Raw genomic sequence first — 21,329 nt, forward strand, 5'->3', positions numbered from 1 at the left:
TGGGAATGGAACCCAGGTGTCCTGAGTTCCAGCCCCAGGCCCATCTTCCAGGCACCAAGGAGTGGGAGTGGGGCCTGTGATTTGGCTGCTGCTCTCTCCTGTGCTGTTCTATCTCAGTGCGGGGTCGCTCTGACCATAGGGCTAGAAAATCCCTCTGCATCAAAAGCTTCCACCAAATGCAGACCTGTCAAATCCCCCAGTCCCCCAGCTACCTGGGCTGTTTCCTATTTCAGCCAAGCAGAGGGATCAGAAGGGCTGGCAAGGTTTGCCTCCCACCCGCCTCTCTCCCCACCCTTTGCGTCGCCGCCCCCTGCATCACCTTCCAGTGCCCCAGCCCTCCAGCCTCACTGCCACTGCGAGGAGCAGCAACCACAGTCAGCCTGCCAGGTCCATGCATGCCCTCTGTCTGTCCATCCATCCCTTCCCACATACACCCCTCCATCCATCCCCATGATGACCCTCTGTCTGTCCATCCATACCTCCTTATGCACACCCCTTCTTTCCATGCCTCCATCCCTCCCATGCACATCTATCTGTCTATCTATCCATCCATCCTTCCCCACACACACTCCATCAATATCTGTCCATCCTCCATTTATCCCCTACACAAACTCCACCAACCATCCATCCATCCACACACACACACTGCTCCAGACATTCATCCATTGGTCCATCCACCCCCCCAAACACCTCCAGCCAGCCAGCCATCGCTACACCCACCCACCCATCCGACTGTCTCCATGCACCTCCTTCTATCCATCCATCCCTACACACCCTTCTTTGAATCCATCCATTCAAGCATCCATCTGTCGCCACACAGAGCCCTCCCTCCATCCATCCATCCATCCATCTGTCTGTCTGTCCCTACACACATCCATGCATCTTTCCCCAGACATGCACCCTTCTATCACACACGTCCCTGCGTGTTCACGTTGGTGCCGGCACGGGGGATTCCTGTGTAGACTCTCTATGCAGAGGACGTGTGTTGAACATCTGACTTTTCAGGATCACTCTCCCCACGACCTCACGGCTGCCTTGAAGCTGGGTGTCAACATCCGGTCTTGACAGGGCTCAGAAATATCCCTGGGTCTCCCATCAGCAACAACAAATCCATCCCTAAATGGGCTAGACAGAATATCAGCTACTCCCCTTGAAGCTGTGGATAGAACCCAGGAGTCCTGACTACCATCTCCTTGCCCTGCTCTAGCCACTAGACCCCACTCTTCCCCCAAGAACCAGAACCCAGGAATCCTCTCCCCCACACCACCACTAACCATTAAGACCCCACTACCCTTGAAGCTAGGTGATAGGACCAGGAGACCTGACTAATGTTTGAGAGAAGCAAATTCAAGAGGTTTAGGCCAGAAGGGAGAACTGGATCATCTCCTGTATAGCACAGACTGGAAAATGTCACCCAGTTCCTCTGGCACTGAGATCTTTCCTTCCTCTCTCCACTGCTCCCGCACCTCCTCAGTGCGAAATCAACAACCCCAGAAATACATCTGTGCAGCGCGGAGATTACTAAATTACTCCTGAAAGCACGATTATTCCTTTGGGGAATTTTTTTTAACCCCTCATCATTTGCCAACTCACGAGCCGCCATCACACTCAGCGCTGCCTCTTAATTGTTGCACTTGGAGGAGCTAAAAAACCCCAAAATGACTGAAAAATCTAGTCAAGTAAAACTTATTTCCCATCTGAAAGGTCCCAAAAGAGAGACAGATTTGGGTGGTGCAGGGAAGATATGTGGGCTTAACAATGATGAGTCATTATTTTGTGGACGGCATCAGAGTATCAGTCATTACGCTAGGTGCTGTACAGACACAGAACAAAACCTGCCCCAACGGGCTGAGAATCATTTTGCATCTTGGCTAGCATAACCTGTTCCTTTCTGGCTTTGACACATGCTGTCTTGTCCCCTCACATCTAGAACTGGTCAGGAAAAAATGCTGTTCCAAATCAAGACGAAAAGCTAAAAATTCCCATGGATTGAAACGTCAGAGAAATGTCACTTTGAGACAATAGAATAGTTTCCTTTCAACAAGGTACAGAGGTTTCCCTTCGACTTTCTTGCTACTATTCCTTCTGACTTTGATAGTACAGTAGAACCTCAGAACACCTCAGGAGCGGAAGTTGTCCGTAACTCTGAACAAAACATGATTGCTCTTTCATAAGTTTACAACTGAACGTTGACTTAATACAGCTTTGAAACTTTACTATGAAGAAGAAAAATGCTGCTTCCCTTTTTTTTTTTTTAGTAGTTTATGTTTAGCACAGTACTGTACTGTATTTGCTTTTTTCTCTCTCTCTCCCTCTGCTGATGTCTGATGGCGTACTTCCAAATGAGGTGTGCGGTTGACTGGTAGGTTCGTAACTCTGCTGTTCGTAACTCTGAGGTTCTACTGTACATTGAAATAGTAAATGGAATATATGTGATATTCAAATTAATATTGGAATGTGAGATCCTTGTCGAAACGAAATGAACCAAAACAAGAAAGTCTAAAGGAAATGTTTGTACCTTATCAAAGTGGAATGTTTCAATGTCATCAAAATGAACAAGTCAAAACAATTCCCCGTCCCTATAAACATCCCACTATCCGTCCATCCATCCCCCCACCCCTCCCTGCATCCCCCCACATACCTCCTCCCTGCATCTATCCATCCCCCACACACACCCGTCATCCTCACTACATATATCCCTCCACACGGCACCATCCACCCATCCATGTATGTATCCATCCTACATATAACCCTCCATCCATCCACCTGTCCTGCACACCCCTCCATCCATCCATCCATCCATCCATGACCCCCAACATACACTCCTCCATCCATCCATCCATGGCCCATCCATCCATCCATCCCTCCGTCCATCCATCCATGCCCTCCTACGTACACCCCTCCATGCATCCATCCATCCATGTCACCTCCATCCACTCCTCCATCCATCCATCCCCCCTACATATACCCCTCCATCCATCCATGCCCCCTACATACATACATCCATACATACAGACTCCCCTACGTGCCCCCATACCATCCATTCATCCATCCATCCCTCCATGCCCCCCTACGTACCCCTCTCCATCCATCCATCCCTCCACGCCCCCCTACATACACCTCTCCATCCATTTGTTGTCTGGACTTTTTCCCATCAAAATTTGAATTGCTCCACTGGCTTCCCCTTCTCTAGTGCTGAAAGCACATGTTGCTTGCCTTCCCTTTCATGGCCCTCCACACTCAATCCGCACCCTGCCTAGCATGTCTCGTTTGCTGTCAGGCTCTCGACGCTCGCCCATGATCCCGGCCGCCATCGCCCACTTGTTACATTTTCAAACAAGCCCCTTTGTGCTGTCTCGCACACTGCCCCTCGCATTTGAGTGGAACTTCAGAGCCACCTCCACATCCATCTTCCAGACTCTCCCTTGCTCTGAAGCCTCCCTGCTGGTGCGCTGATACCACTGCCCATCATGCTGACCAATACTGTCTCACTGTTTCCTTGGGCTTCCCCGTCTGTCACTTATCCATCTGCTGTCTCTAGTCTTATACTTAGATTGACAGCTCTTTGGGGCAGGGGCAGTGTTTTGCTCTGTTTTACAGTGCCTGGCACAATGGGGTCCATGACTTCCATGCAAATAATAAATAATAGGAATTATTAGAGCTGTGCGGGAAGCAGCGTTTCTGCTGCACAGAAAATGCCATGATTCCAAAATCTGTTTGTGTTCCAAACCAGAACCAAACAGCCAATCTCGAAATTTTTGAAAAAAAATCCTTTGGAGTCAAATGTTTCAATTTGGACAGTTTTGGAGGGAAAAGTATATGTATTTTTATAATATAAAATAAAATAAATTTTGAAACAGAAAGTGACTTTGGAATGAAAAATCAACATGTTCTGTCTCCAGGGTCATTTCCCGCTCCCCACTCCCCCCCAATGAAATTTGGCAGGATCGTCACATTCCCGTGGAATTTTGGCAAAACGGCTGGGAAAACATCCCATCGGAAACTTTCCTAGGGCTAATACTAAATAACAATGATCAGGAGGTGTCTGGGTGAGGGTTTTCAAGTACCACGTTCTGCCACTCAGTGTTGCCAGCTCTCATGACATTTCACTTCGAGGCCCAGGTCCCAGAGTCCTGATATTCTCAGTGCCCCACGGAGAGCTGGCCCTTTAAGTGTGGGGCGAGGATTCTGCCACACCTGTGCCAGCCTGAGCCCCACCTCCCCAGGTGTACGGAATGAGTGTGAGGCAATCAGGGCATGAAGGGCAGCTGTGATCAATCAAGAGCTCCAGGGATAGCTGGGAGGGGAAGCAGGAGAACAGCCAGGGAAGGGCTGCAGTTGGATATATAGGAAGAGGCCTTGGAAAGGGGACAGGACAGTTAGAGGCAGACAGTTATTTTTATTTCCCATGTGGGTTCCCGCTATGCTGCCACCCTCTGGCAGGGGGAGGTGCAGCTATCACTGCTAACAAGGGGGCAGACAAAGGAACCGATTGCAGCTAGGAGGGCTGGAAGATGGAGCCAACAGAAGAATTCATGACAATTAGGAACTGGGCAAGACCCTTGAAGGATTGGCCGAGAGGGAGTTTTGGGGGTTAGTTCCTGTTTGGCCTTTGTTCTGAACTCTGGAATGGGTGGATTGTCATGACGTTGCTGGACAGATAAGTCACTGCAGCAACTGGGAGAAAAAACCCAGTGTTGGGAGCTGGGAGAACCCATCTGAGAGAAGGGAAACTGAGGCAGCACATGGGCTTGAAGTCAGAGCAGGTAGGTCCCTGCTACCCTTAGCTTTTGTTTATGTGCTTAAAAAAAAGTCCAGCCCGTGTGACTATGTAGAAAAGCTGAAAAATATGATGCCTAAAGGCTCAAAAGCAAATAAATGTCTCTTATACAGCGCTAACATGAGACCCCACTTCTGTTCCAGAGCTGGGGCTAGAACCCAGGAGTCCTAGCTCCCAGTCCCCCAATCTAACCATTAGACCCCACTCCCCTCCCAGACCTGGGCTAGATCCCAGGAGCCCTGGCTCTTGACCATAAGCAGCTGCCCCAGATTTCTTCTTGCAAGCGAATTCAGCTCTTTCCTCTCTGTTTTTTTATATTTGGCCAGTTCACTCGCAAGCATTAGTCACGTGGAGACAGGTTCTAATGGGCTGGCTGGGTGCCTGGGCTCCCATGGCTAGTGGAGGGTGCAGTCCGTGGTTAATTAGGCATCCCATCAGCCAGGGCTTGGAGCTGCAGCCAAGCACAGAACATGCCAATACCGTTTGGTTTGGGCGTGTCCTGCATGTAGGGGAGGGGGACGTGGACCCCAATTTCCCCATGCAAACGAGGCGGGCGAGCTCTGAGCTTTGGTCCCCCGTGCTGTTGGTTGTATTGCAGTACTGGTTGAGGGCCCTGGCTGGGATCAGGGGTTCACTTGTGCCGGGTGCTGCACAGGCCCCAAAGGTCTCAGCTGTGCCAGGCACTGCAGAGGTCCTGCTCCACGGAGCTCACAGTCTGAACAGACACAGGATGGGAGGAGAATGAGGCACAGAGGAGAGACTCACCCGAAGTCACACAGCAGGGAAGCAGCAGATCTGGGACTAGAACCCAGTAGTCCTGACTCCAGCCCCCCACTCCTCCCCTGCTTTAACCCACTAGATTCCATTGCCTTTGAAGCTGGGGATAGAACCCAGGAGTCCTGACTCCCAGGGCCCACCCTCTGCACTAACCACTAGACCCCACATCCCTCCCAGCTCTGGGAATAGAGCCCAGGGCTCCTGCCTCCCAATCTCCCGGCCCTAGCCATAGACTGCACCCAGGCAACCTGGCTCCACCCCCACAGCTATGGGAATGGCAGGATTCCAAAGCCACCCTGGAGGTTAAATGAAAATGTGGTTTTGATTCACTTGACCCCGCTTTTTTCCTGGCAGCAAACAAATCATGGGCGAGCCCAGGCCCTGGGAGTCCCCTGGAAATGCCCCTAATAGGAGTGAGAGGAGCTGAGGGCGCAGGCGTTGCTAGATGTGTAATGAAGATGGCTGTCTCAGTGTGGGTGGACCCTCCAGCGAGGGGCCAGGGGCTGATCCTGTTGGTCTCGTGCCAGCCCATTCCTCCTGCCAGTTCGTCCCACCAGGCCCCCTGTCCATCTCTCCTGGCAAAGGGGCTCGGTTTGATGGCACCACAGTCCTGCTTGGAGATCCATGGGAGGAGAGACAGAGAAGAGTAGCTAGGGAATCCGCTCCTAGAGTGGGAGATAGAACCAAGAGTCCTACCTCCCAGCCCCCCCGACCCCCTGCTCCCACTCAGGCAGCATTGAGATGATCCCCTTCTGTTCACCCTGAGGCAAAGCAACTCAGCTGAAGCCAGTAAGCTGATGTGGGTGGATGGGGGAGCAGACCCCATCCCGCGCCGAGATCGCTGCGTGGGGTTGGGACTGGAGAATGCTTTGCCTCTGCGTCTCTGGACAGTACAGGCTGAGGGCTTGTGCATCTGGCAGAGTTTAATGAGCCATGCAGGGGAGCTGGAAGGACAGACAGACATTGCCCAACTCGGGGCCATTGCCATTGGCCCTGCTGAGCACAGCATGGCTTTTCATGCTTCCAGCCTGGTACCCTCCCCTTTTCCTAGTTGGCAGGGGACCCCCCCCCAACTTGCATTAATGGATCCCCACCGCTGTCCCCTCCCCAAGCTGGCCTGGCGGCTGGGTGGGTGAGTGACACACGAGCACTTTGCACAAGGAGGCTGCTAATCAGCTCAGCCACAGGCGGGTTGCAAAATGGTGCAAGGCAGAGGGGAGCTGAAGGGGCTGGGAAGGGCATGAGAGCCACTTACACAAATGGTGGCACGTGTCCTGTAGCAGCATCCTGGCAAGAAGAGGCTTGGGCATGGGTGGGCGTGGCTGGCACAAGCAGGCAAGGCCACAGTGAGAACAGTGCAAGGCTGTGGTGAGCTATAGAGACAGCAGGAGAGGATGCAAGAGCCCCTTGCACCCAAAAGGTGGCTGATCCTCCCTGGGGCAGCGTGGGGAGATGCACCTTGCACAATAGCACAAGGCCGCCGTGTGCTAAATCTTGCGCACAAGAGCCCCACTCTCCAGTGTGGGCTGGTAGCCAGGTCCTTTCTGCTTTCTTCTGGTACAGCCATTGCTAAATTTCACAGTGCTGGCCTGCTGTCGGGACCTGTCTGCGCCATCTGGGAAAAGCTGGGCCCTCAAGCTCTGAACAGGGACCCTACCTGAGTCCTAGCCACAGCTCTGGGAGGGGAGTGGGGTCTAGTGGTTAGAGCAGGGGGCTGGGAGCCAGGACGCCTGGGGTCTATTCCCAGCTCTGCCACTGACCTTTTGCAAGTCCTTTCCCCTCTTGGTACCTGTTTCCCCTCTCACCCTTTGACTGTGTAGGGTCTGGCTACACTTAATATGCTACTGCGGTGCTTCAGTGTAGATACTTGGCAGCGATGGGACGGGTTCTCCCGTGGCTGTAGTAAGTCTCCCTCCCTGAGCAGCAATAGCTGTCTACACAGGAACTGAGGTCGGCTTAACTACTCAGGAGTGTGGATTTTTCACTCCCTGAGCGACGTAGCTGGGTCCATCTAATTTCCTAGTGTAGTGCAGCTCTCAGACTGGGAGGTCTGGGGGCACAGCCCGTCTCCAGCTGGGTCTGTGCAGTGCCTAGCCCAACAGATGTCCCGATCTCGGTAGATGCCTCCCTGAGCTGCAGTGGCCCCAGCAGACTCTGCATCCCCTGCTCTGCACCTCCTAGCAGCCAGGGGGTGCTGCAGCTGCTCCACACACCCCTAGTGGCAGCAGCATGTACTGCATCCTGTGGGAGCTACAGCTTTTGCACCCCTGGTGTCAGCAGGCGGTACTGCACCCAGCAGGGCACAGCTGCACAACACATTGTAATAGGGGTTGAGCCCCCCCATGTGGGAGCAGAAGGATCCCAAACCCAGCCCCTACGTGGCTGACATTCCCGATCCATCCCCCCATCCCACTCTCCTAGCATTCCATCATTCATCCACCCCCCAGGAGACCTCGGGCTGCCCCCACAAAACCCATTGACCCTCCTGCAATAAAAGGGCAGAGAGGCTCCCCAGGGAAACCCTGGTCCCTTAGCAGGCTGCGGGAAGTGGAGAGGAGCCTAGCGGGGCCATGGGGGATAGCTAGCTCCTGACCTGAGCCCACAGGTGTCCCGTACAATTCTCTCTGGGCTTCCCATCCGTGTAAGCAGCCAGGCTCTGGGCTGAGGTAGCTTGGGCCAGCTGCTGTGAGGGACAGTGTATCATGTGGGCTGGTCAGGATTAATAACCATGTGAGGAGATGGGGGCCTGATCCCCCCCGGTCAAATGAGTGTTGGTCCTTTGGAGGTGGCAGTCCTTTCTTCCCGCAGCATCTCCACATATATAGCTCCAGTGCCCCTCAATCCCGACCTGCAGCCCCCTGCTATCTCAGCCCTGGGCTCCCCCCAGCTCTGCCTGTGCCCCTCAATCTCAACCCACAGCCCCCTGCGCTCCCAGCCCTGCCCCCCTTCCCCAGCTCTGCTGATGCATCTCAATCCCAGTGGAAGAACATTAGGAAAAGCCTTTAAATAATTCCTCTATTTCTGCCCCCCCTTTTCCTAGGGGTCAGCTTAAAGCTTGTAGGATAGGGCCCCCACAGCAGCAGAATTAAGTTCTGTAGCGAGTGGGTGTTGATGGGTGCGCAGGTCTCTGTGGCCTGGGGGATGGATTCCCCCAACACACTGGTCCAGTTGCCGGCACAAAGCGACATGTAGGCGAGTGGAGAGAGCAGAGGCACTGAGTGCTGCCTGATGCCAGTTCCTGCAGTCGCTGCAGTCAGCGGGGCCATTCAATATTATCAGCGCCTCGCCCCTGCTCTCTTCATCAAGATCCGGAGTGAGTATTTCATGGTTAGGAGTGCAGTGGTAACTGCTGACACCGGCTGGTGCTGGGAATAGTGCACGAGGTTCCCCTCCATGCCCTTCAGTCCGAACCCGCAGCCTCCTGCTATCCCAGCCCGGCCTGCACCCCCAGCTCTGCTGGTGCCCCCCAATCCCAACCCACAGTCCCCTGCTGGTCTTGGTATTCTGCCCTCCCATTGAGTCATGAAAACCTGGCATGGTTTAGAGACATGAACAAAAAAGTAAACTCAGCTGAGTTTTTAAAACTCATCTCATTTGTGATCCCAGTTCTCAGGAGGTGAATGTCCAATGATGCCCCCACAGCCCCTTTCTGTGGAATATTTTGCAACAGTCTTCACTGATGGAGGGAGGAATCTTTTTAGATTGCGGTTTGGGCAGGGTCTGTCTCCCACTGAGTCTGTGCAGCGTCCAGCATGGAGTGGGGGGCCTGATCTCAGTTGGGAGGAGAGATCAGGGCCCCCATTGTGACAGGCACTGCACAGAGCCCAGCCGAGATCAGGGCATCACCAAACCCAGAGCTGTGAAGACCCTGACCCACACTGGGGCCCATTGTGCTAGGTGCTGCAAAGTCCTGTCCTCAAGAGCTCACCATCTTGATGGACAAATAAGGATTATCTCATCGGTGAGAGCAGCGTCCAGGAGCAATGCAGTAACTTACCCAAGGTCACACAGCAAGACGGTGGCAGAACAAGGAATCGAACCCTGGTCATTTTTGCCCCAGGCCAGCACTTGAACCTAACAGCGCCACCTGGAGCCCACAGCTGTGCTGTGCCTCTAGCAGGACTGGGAGCCCTTGTAGAGGCGGCCGGGGGAAGTGCAGTCCAGGCTAATTAGAGGCACATTTTGTTTCCTTGTTAAGAGAATGAAATAATTGCAGACTGAGTAAATTATGCAGCGGAAACAGAGCTGATTGTGCTACCATGTGTGTATAATGGTGTTAGATATACACCATGCTCTGGGTGTGTGTAGTATTGTTAGATACACAACAAACTCTCTGTGTGTAATGTTGTTAGATATACATACACTGTGCTGTGTGTGTCTGTGTGTGCACAGTGTTTGTTAGATATATAGCATGCTGTGTGTGTAGTGGTGTTAGATATACACACACTGCGTTCTGTGTGTGTGTGTAGTGGTGTTAAAGATGCACTGCTCTGTGCTATGTGTGTATGTAACACAACTACACTGCACAGTACTTGTCACACTGCGTGTCCCTGTTCAGGCTGATGCTCCCGAGCTGCCCATGGTGGGGCTGATCCGTCTGAGCAGGAGTGATCTGCACAGGCCATGTGTGTCCCTCGTCCTCCCAACACCGCCCCGCTTGGGCTAAAGCGGAACTTCCCATCCCACTGGGTTGGAGCCTCCGGGGCGTGGAGCAAGGCAGGATCCAGAGGGATGCAGGGCTGGGGGTGGGACTGGAATGTAACCCCTTAAAAACAGGAGTGAAAATCAATACAGACCCCCCCTGCAACTGACAGACACACATCCTGTCACAGACAGACAGATACACACACAGAGAGGCTTCCCCAAGGCGCAGTGCAGCTGAGAAACAAACATCTCTAATGGACTGATGGCACCCGTTAAAATTGTTACATCAGTCACTGAAACCCCAGGATGGCATCACGTGGGTGGAGCTCTGTGTACACACACACAAACTCATCCCTGGCTCTCTGATGGTGCTGTTCATCTGTAGATCTCAAAAGACACTTTCCAGCAGAGGTCAGTATCATTATCCCCATTGTACAGAGGGGGAAACTGAGGCAAAGAGTGGGAACATGCTCACTAGACTCCCTTCCCTTCCCAGCGCTGGGGATAGAAGCCAGGAGCCCTTTCCCCTCAGTCAGTCAGCCCACACAGAAACCCATCTTACGCTGTGCTGCTCTCTGTGTGTGTTTGTGTGGCAGGGGGTGTTAGTGGAGCCAGCGTGGCCTAGCTGGCATGTCCATGTCACCACTGAAGTAGTATAGGAATTGGGTTATATCCCTTTGAATAGCTGGTGAGTCCTCTAGCGGCGCCCGCTGCATTGTAGGGCCAAGACCTCAGCCAGCACAGCAGCGTGTATCCACAACTAGGCCTTGCACGTCATAGCTGCTCAGCAACCGGTGATTTGCACTGGGTGGTCCTGTCCCACTGCTGTTGTGCAAAGGGCAAAAGAATCAGCTACAAGCAGGACGTGTTCTGTGCTGATTTGTGAGCTGCCCTGGGGGAGGTGGTGGTGCCGGCAGTGGGCCTAGAACCGAGGACCCTTTGGTCTTAATGCTGGCGCCTGCGCTAAAAGGACTGGCTGTGCAGGCCAGGCCCACCATGGGGGCCAGGCACTATGTAGCGACTGCTACAGCCCTGGCAGCAGAGCCTTCTGTTGGAAAGACCCAGAAGTTGCTGGTTTGATTCCCAGGATGTGGTTGCTGCCTCCGCCCTTTGCCTAGGGAAGCTGGCTCCAGCTCCCCACACCCAGCTCTGACCCCGTGTGCAGGAGCAGCTGGCTGGGCTGCAGCAGAGAAATGGGACTGTAGGACAGCCGCACCCAGGTGTGCAGGCACTGTAAACCAGGCCATGGGGTGCTAAGAGGGCCATTTGCTCCAACACCCGTGGCTGAGAGTTACCCTGAATTCCTAGCAGTGTGAGAGCAGACAAAGGATCTCCCACTAGAGGGAGGGTGGGGAAATCCACTGGATTTGATTTGGTAGCGTTTGCTTTGCTAGTTCTGGCCGATCCCACCCTGGCTTTCATCTCGTCTTTAATTATGTGTATTGTGACCAATATCAGAGCTGGTGCTGCCCAGACACAGGGGGCAACAGTCCAAACAAAGGGCAGGGGGGAAACTGAGGCACAAAGCGGGGTCGTGACATGCTCAAGGTCACCCAGCAGGACAGTGACAGAGCCAGCAATAGAGCCCAGGAGCCCTAGCCGCTCGACCGTGCTCCCTTGTCTCTACTCTGGTTTCCTCTTGGAGTGGGAGTGTGCGGGAATGGCTGTGTGAAACCATGCGTGTGTGTTTGTGATTGTGTGACAGGCTGTGATATGTATCAGACAGCATATGCAACTTCATGATGGCACAGTGAACACCACGCCAAGCCCAGCACTCCCTGCACAGTGGCTCTCCCAGCCTGGAGCGTGGGTGTGCCAGGGGTGCTGCTATACCCACGACTCTGGACTGCAGGTCTGCAGGTTTCCTTCCAGGGGCTGAGTTTTTTGCTCTGTGTCTATACAGAACCTGGCACACTGGGGGCCTGGTCCATGACCAGGGCCCTGGGCACAAGCACAATACAGATCATACCTCGTCATTAATTCGCCTCCACAACCCTCTTTGACTCAGAGCCTTGTCAAAACCAAACAAGGAGCATGAGGACTTCAGGTCATTTTCATTTGATCTCTCGGGCAGCTTTGTATTTCAGTGCTCTGTCTCTTCAGCTGCTAAGTCAACATCATTATCCCTGTGTTAGAGGCAGGGAAACTGAGGCATGGATGTTTCTGCACCCCGCCAGGCAACAGCTGAGAATGGAACCCAGGAGTCCTGACCTCCAGCCTCCGCACCCTGTTTTAACCCAATAGACCCCCATTTCCAGCCCAGGGCTGGGAATAGAACCCAGGAGTCCTGGCTCCGAGCCCTAACCCCACTCTAACCCTTAGACCTACTCCCTTGCCAGAGCTAGGTATAGAGCCCAAGCATCCTGACTCCGTTTTGATCCCACCGCTTGATCCTCCCAGCCCCTGCAGGCTGCCTTTGCAAACCAGAAACGGGGGAAGCAGGGCAGAGTTCACGTGCGAGGCAGAAATGTGGTGAACTAACCAGCTGGTCAGGGATTGAACAGAGGCCGTGACTTGCCCTAATGCTAAGAAATGGTTCCCGCTATTTGTTTGCAGATTCTATGAATCTGGGGCCCCTGCCTTTCTGAACCTGGGAATTGTGTCTCTCCCCTCATCCAGGGATGGGGGGAATCGAGCCTACTTTCCCAGAATAAGAGCAGAATGCTATGATCCAAGATGGGCCCTCCGTGTTGCTGACACAGGTGGAAAAAACACAGACATGGACTCCAAAAGTGTATTTCTGCTTTTCCACCCTCTTTTTGCTCTTATTTGCCAGCCTGTTCAATTCACAACAGAGCCAGAAGTTTGGTCTAATACACTACAAGACTTCCGCTGTCCACAGATGCAGATCATTTTCACTCCCAAATATTTTCCTTCATTGCCACATACACGCATCTTTCATCAGCAGCCAGTTCGCATTCATTTCTTTTCCCCAGCCCTAAATATGTTATTTCCTTAAGCAAATCCAGCTACCTGGCTGGCACTTCAGCCCCCACCCCACCACACAGTCTCAATGTTTGGGCTATTCAGCTTTTAACAGCAGCCACAAAATCCCCCAAAGCAGAAATTTTTCCCACTTTTCAAGGCAACAAAATTGATTTTTATTTTAAAACTTTGCCATATCATTTCTCCTGCTACAGTTCCACAGGCCTCAATTCTTGCCACAAACTGGGCAAAAAGAGAGAGATTATAGAAAGGGGTGTCTTAAAGCTTTCTGTCTTAAAATCCCAGCTCAAAATTCAGCACTCAGGGCCCCTGGCCCTGATACTGCAAGAAATCTTTTTTCTTCTTCATGGACCACACACACAAAACCAGTGGCAGGATTATTTGGTGGGTGGGGGTGTTCTTCCCCCCCCCAGAGGAAAGCGAGCGACACACAGATCCAAATATAATAGAGTGCATAAAATATTTCTGTTTTCATAAAACACCTTTGAGTGGAAGAACTATGATTGCAGGCCATTGAGCCTTTCCCAAAAGCAGACACAGAACAAGTCCAGACTGACTCGCCAGAATTAATGCAGGTAGATAAATAGACAGATAGATCCCACTTCTTTCTATTCAACATAGGCTGGGAAAGGAAAAGTCCCTAGCAAACAGCTTATTAAAAATATCAAGCTAACACCATCCAAAGTAAAATCAAATCCGAAGGAGAGGTCGTGTATTGAGTTACACCACTGTGTGTGCATGGGCTTTGATAGAAGCCAGTCCACCAAATACAATATACACGCATTGCTTTCTTATAAATATACTTTAAGAAGGAGGGAAATATTGGCTTTTCTGAGAGCGGGTTAATTGTTACTTCGATTTATTCACCTTGAAGAAAAGGGGGCAACTGTTTAAATCCTTGCAGGATTAAGAGCTAACATAACCCTTCTTCTCTATAGTGGAAGCACCTTGCAAACATTATTAATTAAATGAAAGTTCCTGACTTTCCTGGTCCATTTGGAAAATGTGAATTCCAAATCCTTTTGCCCAGGTTGAGAAGTTGCAAAAGATTAGAGCCCCCAGGGAGAATTTTTCTTTACAGCAGAATCCAGTTTAAAAAGACAAAAAAGCTCAGCTTTATGTCCATACCAGCCAGTGTTCGATGTTGAGTTTTGGATTATTTGCCCTCCTGCTAGGAAATGAAATGTTGAATGTGGATCGGGCAATGCTGCAAAATTCAGAGCATCGCTTTTCTTTCCGGAACCCCCTCCAGAAAAAATACACAGCGTAAATTGGAATAAATTCTCCAAATTGTGGGTTCATTCCTTGCAACAGATTTCAACCCAGCTGCTGGGGGGGGGGGGATATTTTGCCGTTGCTCAGAAAGGTTACTGAAGTGTAAGCTCACCCGAGCACCTTGTTTTCTTAAGTGGCTGGAATGTCCCTGTTTGTGCACTCAGCTACTGGCATGGCTATCATGTATGCATGAATGGAACGGTACATGAAAAGCAACAAGAAACACGCATGCAGAGGTGAAGGAGCACAAAATATATTTCACTCTGGGGTCTAATGGGAAAGACATTCTCACACACACACACACCCCCCGCTGCATCTTCTCCAGGTGCAAAGCCAGCTCTTCACGGCACAGCGGCTATCAGTCTTGCCCGGGAAAGCAGCTTGCATTCCTCCCACCCCCCATTAGCCGATTCTCAAATCCGTCTTTTTTATTTTTGGTCTGCTGGTCTCTCCTCACTTTCCCTCCCCCTGTGTGAAATAACTAATTCCAGGTAGGGACAGAGAAATCAAATCACACAAGCTTCCCCCCCACCCCCACTCCTCCTTAAAATCAGTGCCCAAAACCATCTCCATCCTTTTGCCCTATTGCACAAAAAACACCCAACTTGAGAACAGAGGCAGTGGGGATTTGAATGCGCTGCAGGTTTTTGGAAAACCCTGGTTTCTCCAGCAAAAGTAAATAAGCTCGATGAGCTAACAGCTGAGGGACAGACCCCTACATAATGGGGTTTTAATCACAGAAAAGTCTTAGAAAGCTAGGCAAATCCAGAGCAGTGAATCTGTACGGTGGAGCCCGGGCATTTTAACCACGCTATCATTGCAAATCCCGGAGCAGCCTTGCAAGCGAGGTCTGTTTGGAACCCAGGCATCCTGGGCTTCAATACGAACAAATCTCTCTCTACATATATTTGGGGGTGGAAGCTTACCTGTTTGGCGTCCAATCGCTCTCTCCCTCCACAAAGTTTATCACGCCAGCCGGCCAGTTTATTCCAGTAACGAGGCAAAAAGGGATGGAGACTCAGACTAGGAAATCGGCGAGGGGGGTGTTCAAACAGAGGGGTGGGGAGGGAGGGCTGGCTCGCGGCGTGGGGCGAGCTAAGGCCAAGGGATGAAGTGTGGAGCAGAGTGAAGGTTGGTGTGCTGGGGGTGGGGGCGAGCAAAGACACACACACACCCCCCCACACACGGCTGCTGGGGAGCGCGGGGGAGACCGCTTGCGATGCCACTGGCGCGCCAGACGACATCTACAGCGCGCTGTGCATTTGTGCTAGCCGGGGCGATGCAACGCGGTGTAACGGGAGGAAGAGCCGGGGTGCTTCCTGCTAGCTGGACGCCGGCAGGGCCCCCCCACGCCGCCCCCTGCAGCTAAAATGGCAGAGGGGCCAGAGAGAGCAACGCCTGTTTTATGGTTCACGGGGCCTTTTGGAGCCGAAAAAAGGGGCTGTGGGGATAATGATGCAGCGTCGTCATGAAGGGCAGCCGTCAGGAGGGGGGAGGGGGTCGAGCTGAGCCAGATCCCCAGCTGGTGTAAATCAGCGTCGCTCCATTGGAACCAGATCCCCAGCTGGTGTAAATCAGCGTCGCTCCGTTGGAGTCAATGGGACCAGATCCCCAGCTGGTGTAAATCAGCGTCGCTCCATTGGAACCAGATCCCCAGCTGGTGTAAATCAGCGTCGCTCCATTGGAGTCAATGGGACCAGATCCCCAGCTGGTGTAAATCAGCATTGCTCCATTAGAGTCAATGGGGCCAGATCCTCAGCTCGTGTAAATCAGCGTCGCTCCGTTGGAACCAGATCCCCAGCTGGTGTAAATCAGCATCACTCCATTGGAGTCAATGGGACCAGATCCCCAGCTGGTGTAAAGCAGCATCACTCCATTGACCCCAGTTTACACCAGGTGTGCATCTGGCCCCATCAGTCTGTCATCTAATGCAGTAGTGGCTGCAAACCAAGTACCCTGGGATTTGTCCCCAGGGAGAGTTTTGTTTGTTCAAGCCCTTTGGCCGTTGTGCCCCCCCCCCAGTCAGGCTGTGAGCCCTTCCCCTCTGGGGCTGTGATGCGGGAGGGGTATGGAGAGGGGACCCCCAGGGGTATTTCCCCCACTTTTCAGTCTGTACCTAAACAGATGATGGCTGGGATGGTCTGGGAGTGTTCTAAGGGAGGGGGGTCTAGTGGGTGAGAGCAGGGGGCTGGGAGCCAGGCAGGGGCAGTTGCCACCCCACAGATTTTCATAGGTCTAAATTCTCCATTATGCCATCCCCCACCCCGATGCAGGATATAATAGTCACGTATAAGGCTCTATAGCCTGACACAGCTTTGCCTTCCCCTCGCCCCTGAAGTTTTCTGAAATGACCCTCCTGGATTCTGTCCCTGCTCAGGGGGAGGGGGATAGGGGGGTGTCTAGTGGGTTAGTGCAGGGGGCAGTTAGGACTTCTGGGGTTTATCCCCAGCTTGGTGCGTGGGTGGGTGCCTAGTGGCTCAGAGTGGGGGCGAGGCCTGGAAGTCAGGACTGAGTCCTAAGTTGATTTGCTCTGAGCCCCGGCTCCATCCCTTCGCCCTCTCTTTCCTCGCGTGGCAGTCAGGGTCGTGGTGACTTCCCATCAGATGGCTCTTCCTTAGCCCTGGCGTGAAATCACTGTGTTGGGTCTCAGCTCAGTCGAAAGCACCACCAGAGGAGTCAGGGCCTCTGCGCCAACCTTCCCCTGTGGGCACTAATTACCGGACGGGCCTGACTCTGGGTTGCAGCCCTTTCAGTGACAGTCACACCGGTTGGAAGCTCCTTGGCTCTTGTCCCCATGCAGAGTGACACACAACCCTTGGACCAGTACCACTCACATTTCCCCCCATGCCCTCTCCTGCCTGGCTGACCTCAATGCGCAATGCTAGTGGGCCATGTCCCCTCAGTGAGTGCTGACCCCAGTTCCCCTGTGTGATGCTAGGGGGCCCTGTGCTGCAGGGAGCAGGGTAGGAGGGCTCAATGGGGTTCCTGTCTGCCCACAGTCAGTGCTGACCCCAGTGCCCCAGCACAGTGCATGGGGGCGCTGCTGCAAGGACCAGTGGCGGCTAAATAGGGAGCTCTTTCCCATAGCTGTCAGTGCTAACCCCAGTGCAGCGCTCGGGCTCTGTGCTGCAGGGGGTGCCGGGATGGGCTTAGTAGTGGGCACTCTCTCCTCTTAATCTGTCTGTAGTTTCATTTGATACTTGAATCTTCACTTCCTGTCTTAAACTGTTGTGTGCCGCTGTTAAACTGCTCCCCACCCTAGAGGCCGCTGCATCGCAGTGCTGGGTGGGGGGGTCCCTGTGTAAACAGCCCCTGTGTTCCGCCCCAGAGACAGCCACGTCTCAGGTGCTAGGTGAGATGACAGCTGTTTTTCCAACCTAGGTATCTCTTTTCTGGAGGTTTTGGGAGCTTGGTAGGTTGAAGAGGAGTTGTTGTCTGTGCAGCGCCCAGCACAAAGGGGTCCCTGATCTCAGTCGGGGTCTGAGCTGCGCCCAGCACAAAGGGATCCCTGATCTCAGTCGGGGTCTGAGCTGCGCCCAGCACAAAGGGGTCCCTATCTCAGTCAAGGTCTGGGCAGTGCCCAGCACAATGGGGTCCTGATCTCAGTCGGGCTCTGGGCAGCACCCAGCACAACGCGGTCCTGATCTCGGTTGGGGTCTGGGCAGCGCCTGGCACAGTGGAGGCCCTGATCTCAGTCAAGCCCTTTAGGTGCTACTGTAATGTTAATAACAATATCTCACAGCAGGGCATGAATCGTAGTTTAAGATCTGTAAACTCTGGCCCGCAGCATGGAAAGAGAAACTCCTGCAATGTTGGGCTAATGAATCCGCAAGGAATGAGGAAGAGCCACATACATATTTATTCCCCTCCCTGCTCGTGTATTTCCCCCTCTTCCACCAGCTCTGATCTGCTAATGAAGGGCCCTTATTATGTTCCTATAATTCCTCCCTAATTTGATATTTTAGTGTTTCTATAAAAAGCCTCCAGTTTTCTGCAGATTTCCCATTAAATTCCATCTCCCCTCCCCCGCCATGGCTCCCACCATCCCAGGATTGGCGTGTTCTTGGAGAGCCCTCTTTCCTTACTCTCCAGCCACCCACGCCCCACTTTGTACAGTTTATGCTGCAGGGAGCCACTAAATTAAACCATCCCAGAGCTCTCTGCTCTTGAGATTTGTGTGTGACCTTATAGTCTACAACTGGCAGGTCACCCTAGTGGGAGATTATAGCTGCGTGTGTGCCTCCCTGCTGCCCTCTGCTGGTCCAAGCCGAACTGCTGATGTGTGTGTGTCATAGCTCCTATACTGCCAACAGGGATTCTCCTTCAGCCCTGGCCAGCATAAGGTTTGGAGGGCTCCCCTTTTGCAAGCAGGAGCTGGGTTCTCCAGAGTTGGAGCAATGAATATAAAAAATCAACATGGGGTTTGGAAGCCCCACAGCCACAGGGCACAAATGTTGTGTAGTTACCAGCACTAGAGCAACAAGGTGTCTGTGCAGCACCTGGCGCAACAGGGCCCCAGTCTCAATCAGGGTCTGTGCGGTGCCTGGCATAATGGAGCCCTGATCTTGGTCAGGGTCTGTGCAGCACCCAGTGCATTGCAGCCTGATGTGTGTGTATATCGAGCTCACTGATACCCATGGGTCTCCAGTGGATTTTCTCCTCTCCCACAGTCCAGGACCAGGGCAGGTCCAAGGTTCCAAACCAAGGCCCCCTGGGAGTGATTGGGGAGGGGACACTTGGACAGCGCCGCCTGCAAATACAGTTTTGGCCCATTGAAATCTCCAGTGCCACCCGTGATGCATGCTTATCTCACTGCGACCTGCATGCCCTCCTCAGTGCATGGCACTCTTGCTGCATGCCTCCCTCATGCATGTTTAGCTCGGTGTATGGCACATGCTAATCTCAGCACATGCCACCTTCAACGTGTGTCAGTCCCACTGCATGCCATGCCCCAGGCACATCTGCACACTGTGTCTCAGGGCCACATCCACCTACCCCCCATGACTGGTAGCAGCTCAGTGGAGTTTACATGCAGGCTCTGCCTGTGAGTTTGGAGGGTCTTTGGCAAGGGCCAGCCCCCTCCCTCCCAGCCCTCAGGTCTCAGGTGGTGCAGCAGGTAGCAGGCACCTGGGTCCAGCCATTCCAGCCAGCGGCTGGCAAAACTGATCAGTGGCAGGAAAAGCCTCTCGAGGCTGTTGCTTGGCAACGGAAACGCCTGATGCCAAGGAAGAGACAGGGGAAGGCGGGTGTTTTCCTTGAACAGCCGGAGCACAGCGATGGGGTTTGGAGGGAGTGCAGCGGTGGCCTGGAATACCAATGCAAGCAGCAGCAACAAACTGGCCAGGTCCCTGGGGTGCCTGCCTGGGCTGGCACCATGTGTATCCCAGAGAAGTTCTTACCCCATGCCCATCACCGTGGCATCCAAACCCTTCCTGGTGGTGCATTAAATGACCTGACTAATGTCTGTCGTGTGTATGTTTGGAGGGGTTGGGGTGTCATCTGGGGGTCCCCTTGTACTGGGAATCTGGGATCGGGGTCCTGGGGTGGGGTATCATCTGGAGCAGGGGGCCCCCTTGAACTGGGTAACTGGGGTCAAGGGTCCTAGGGTGTCAGCTGGGGCAGGGGTCCCCTTGTACTGAGGATCCAGGGTCAGGGGTTCTAGGATGTTGTCTGGGGCTGGGTGTCCCATTGTACTGGGGATCTGGGGTCCTGCTGGGTCATCCGGTCCGGGGGTCCTGTTGCACCAGGGATATGGGAGCTTGTGACTGTGTGAGAGCCCCTGGGGTTCATGAGATGGGGGTGTGCATGTTCCCTTGGAGACCAAGCAGCAGCAGGGATGAGGGCAGTGAGGCTCAGACCTGGGCACAGCTGGGCTGTCCCTGCCCTGGCCCCAGCTCTGCCCAGCATCAAGCAGAGCCCCCAGCCACTGGCATCTCAATTATTAAGGTGGGTGGAGGAGCAGCCGGCATGTGCCTTTGGAGGCTCCTGCAGGAGAGTGACTCCAGGGCTAGCAGAGTGAGGGGAGGAGGGACCTGGCTCCCAGCTCTGTGAGGGAAGTGGGGTCTAGCGGTTAGAGCAGAGAGGGCTGAGGGCCAGGACTCCTGGGTTCCATTCCCAGCACTGGTCAGGGAGTGATGATGTTTCACACCCATTTTGAACTAGTGCAAATGAGGGTACATGGTTCAGGGCCTATCAGTACAGCTCCGCCCCTTTTCCACACTCAAAGGACATACGGCTGGAGGGCCCGCTGGGCCAGGCATTCCTGTTCCTGCTGTCCTAGGCAGCCCATTGTACTCTCAGGCTGCCTGGTAAAAGCAGGAACTCAATACCTAACCCTTAGCGCCAGAGGTATTTCCTGTCCTGGGGCACTGCGCAGTGAAGGCACCAGCCACCCTCTCCTCTAGCTCCTCCTCATGCACAGACCCAGGAAGTTGCAGTTATAACCTGGTGCACAGAGACCCCTCACCCAGCGCTGGGATGCAGCCGCCTCTGGGGTGGGGCACAGGAGTTGCTTATACAGGGATCCCTCACCCAGCGCTGGAATGCAGCTCCCTCTGGAGTGGGGCGCAGGATTGTTTCTGCTGCTTGCTCCTCCACCACAGATTAATGCAGAGTCCTCCCTCTCTGCCTGCTACCAAATTCTTATGAGTTGGACTGACATCTCTGCAGCCCTGGCACTGCAATTCAAGCCAATCCCTAAAAATATCTGGGTGTCTGTGCCACTGTCTCTTTGAATCACCCACTGCCTCTAGTTCTCGTACGTTAATAATGGGAGATAATTTGTAGCCAGCTGTCAGTACTTCAGTTGCAGGGGGAGGGGCGGAGAAGAATAAGGTGGCGGGAGGAATGAATCTTCTGGGCAGAGCGAATGAGATGCTGTTGTGCTGGCAAGGACCAGAGGCTGCAA

At 53.3% G+C, this 21,329-nt stretch overlaps 1 protein-coding gene and 1 long non-coding RNA gene across 4 annotated transcripts in view; one reads left to right on the forward strand and one right to left on the reverse strand.

The window, feature by feature from the left end:
* Nucleotides 1-15,429, reverse strand: part of LOC311523641 — a 66,284-nt gene extending 50,855 nt beyond the window's left edge. Inside the window, exon 1 of the long non-coding RNA XR_014712394.1 lies at nt 15,349-15,429. This is a non-coding gene — a long non-coding RNA (uncharacterized lncRNA). The remainder of the gene's footprint in view (nt 1-15,348) is intronic.
* The window catches only part of MACROD1 (mono-ADP ribosylhydrolase 1), a 185,579-nt gene that overhangs the window by 110,634 nt on the left and 53,616 nt on the right, over nt 1-21,329 (forward strand). The window lies entirely within an intron of this gene.

This window comes from Lepidochelys olivacea, assembly GCF_965140295.1.
Source record: "Lepidochelys olivacea isolate rLepOli2 genome assembly, chromosome: 7".
NCBI classification, from domain to species: Eukaryota; Metazoa; Chordata; order Testudines; family Cheloniidae; genus Lepidochelys; species Lepidochelys olivacea.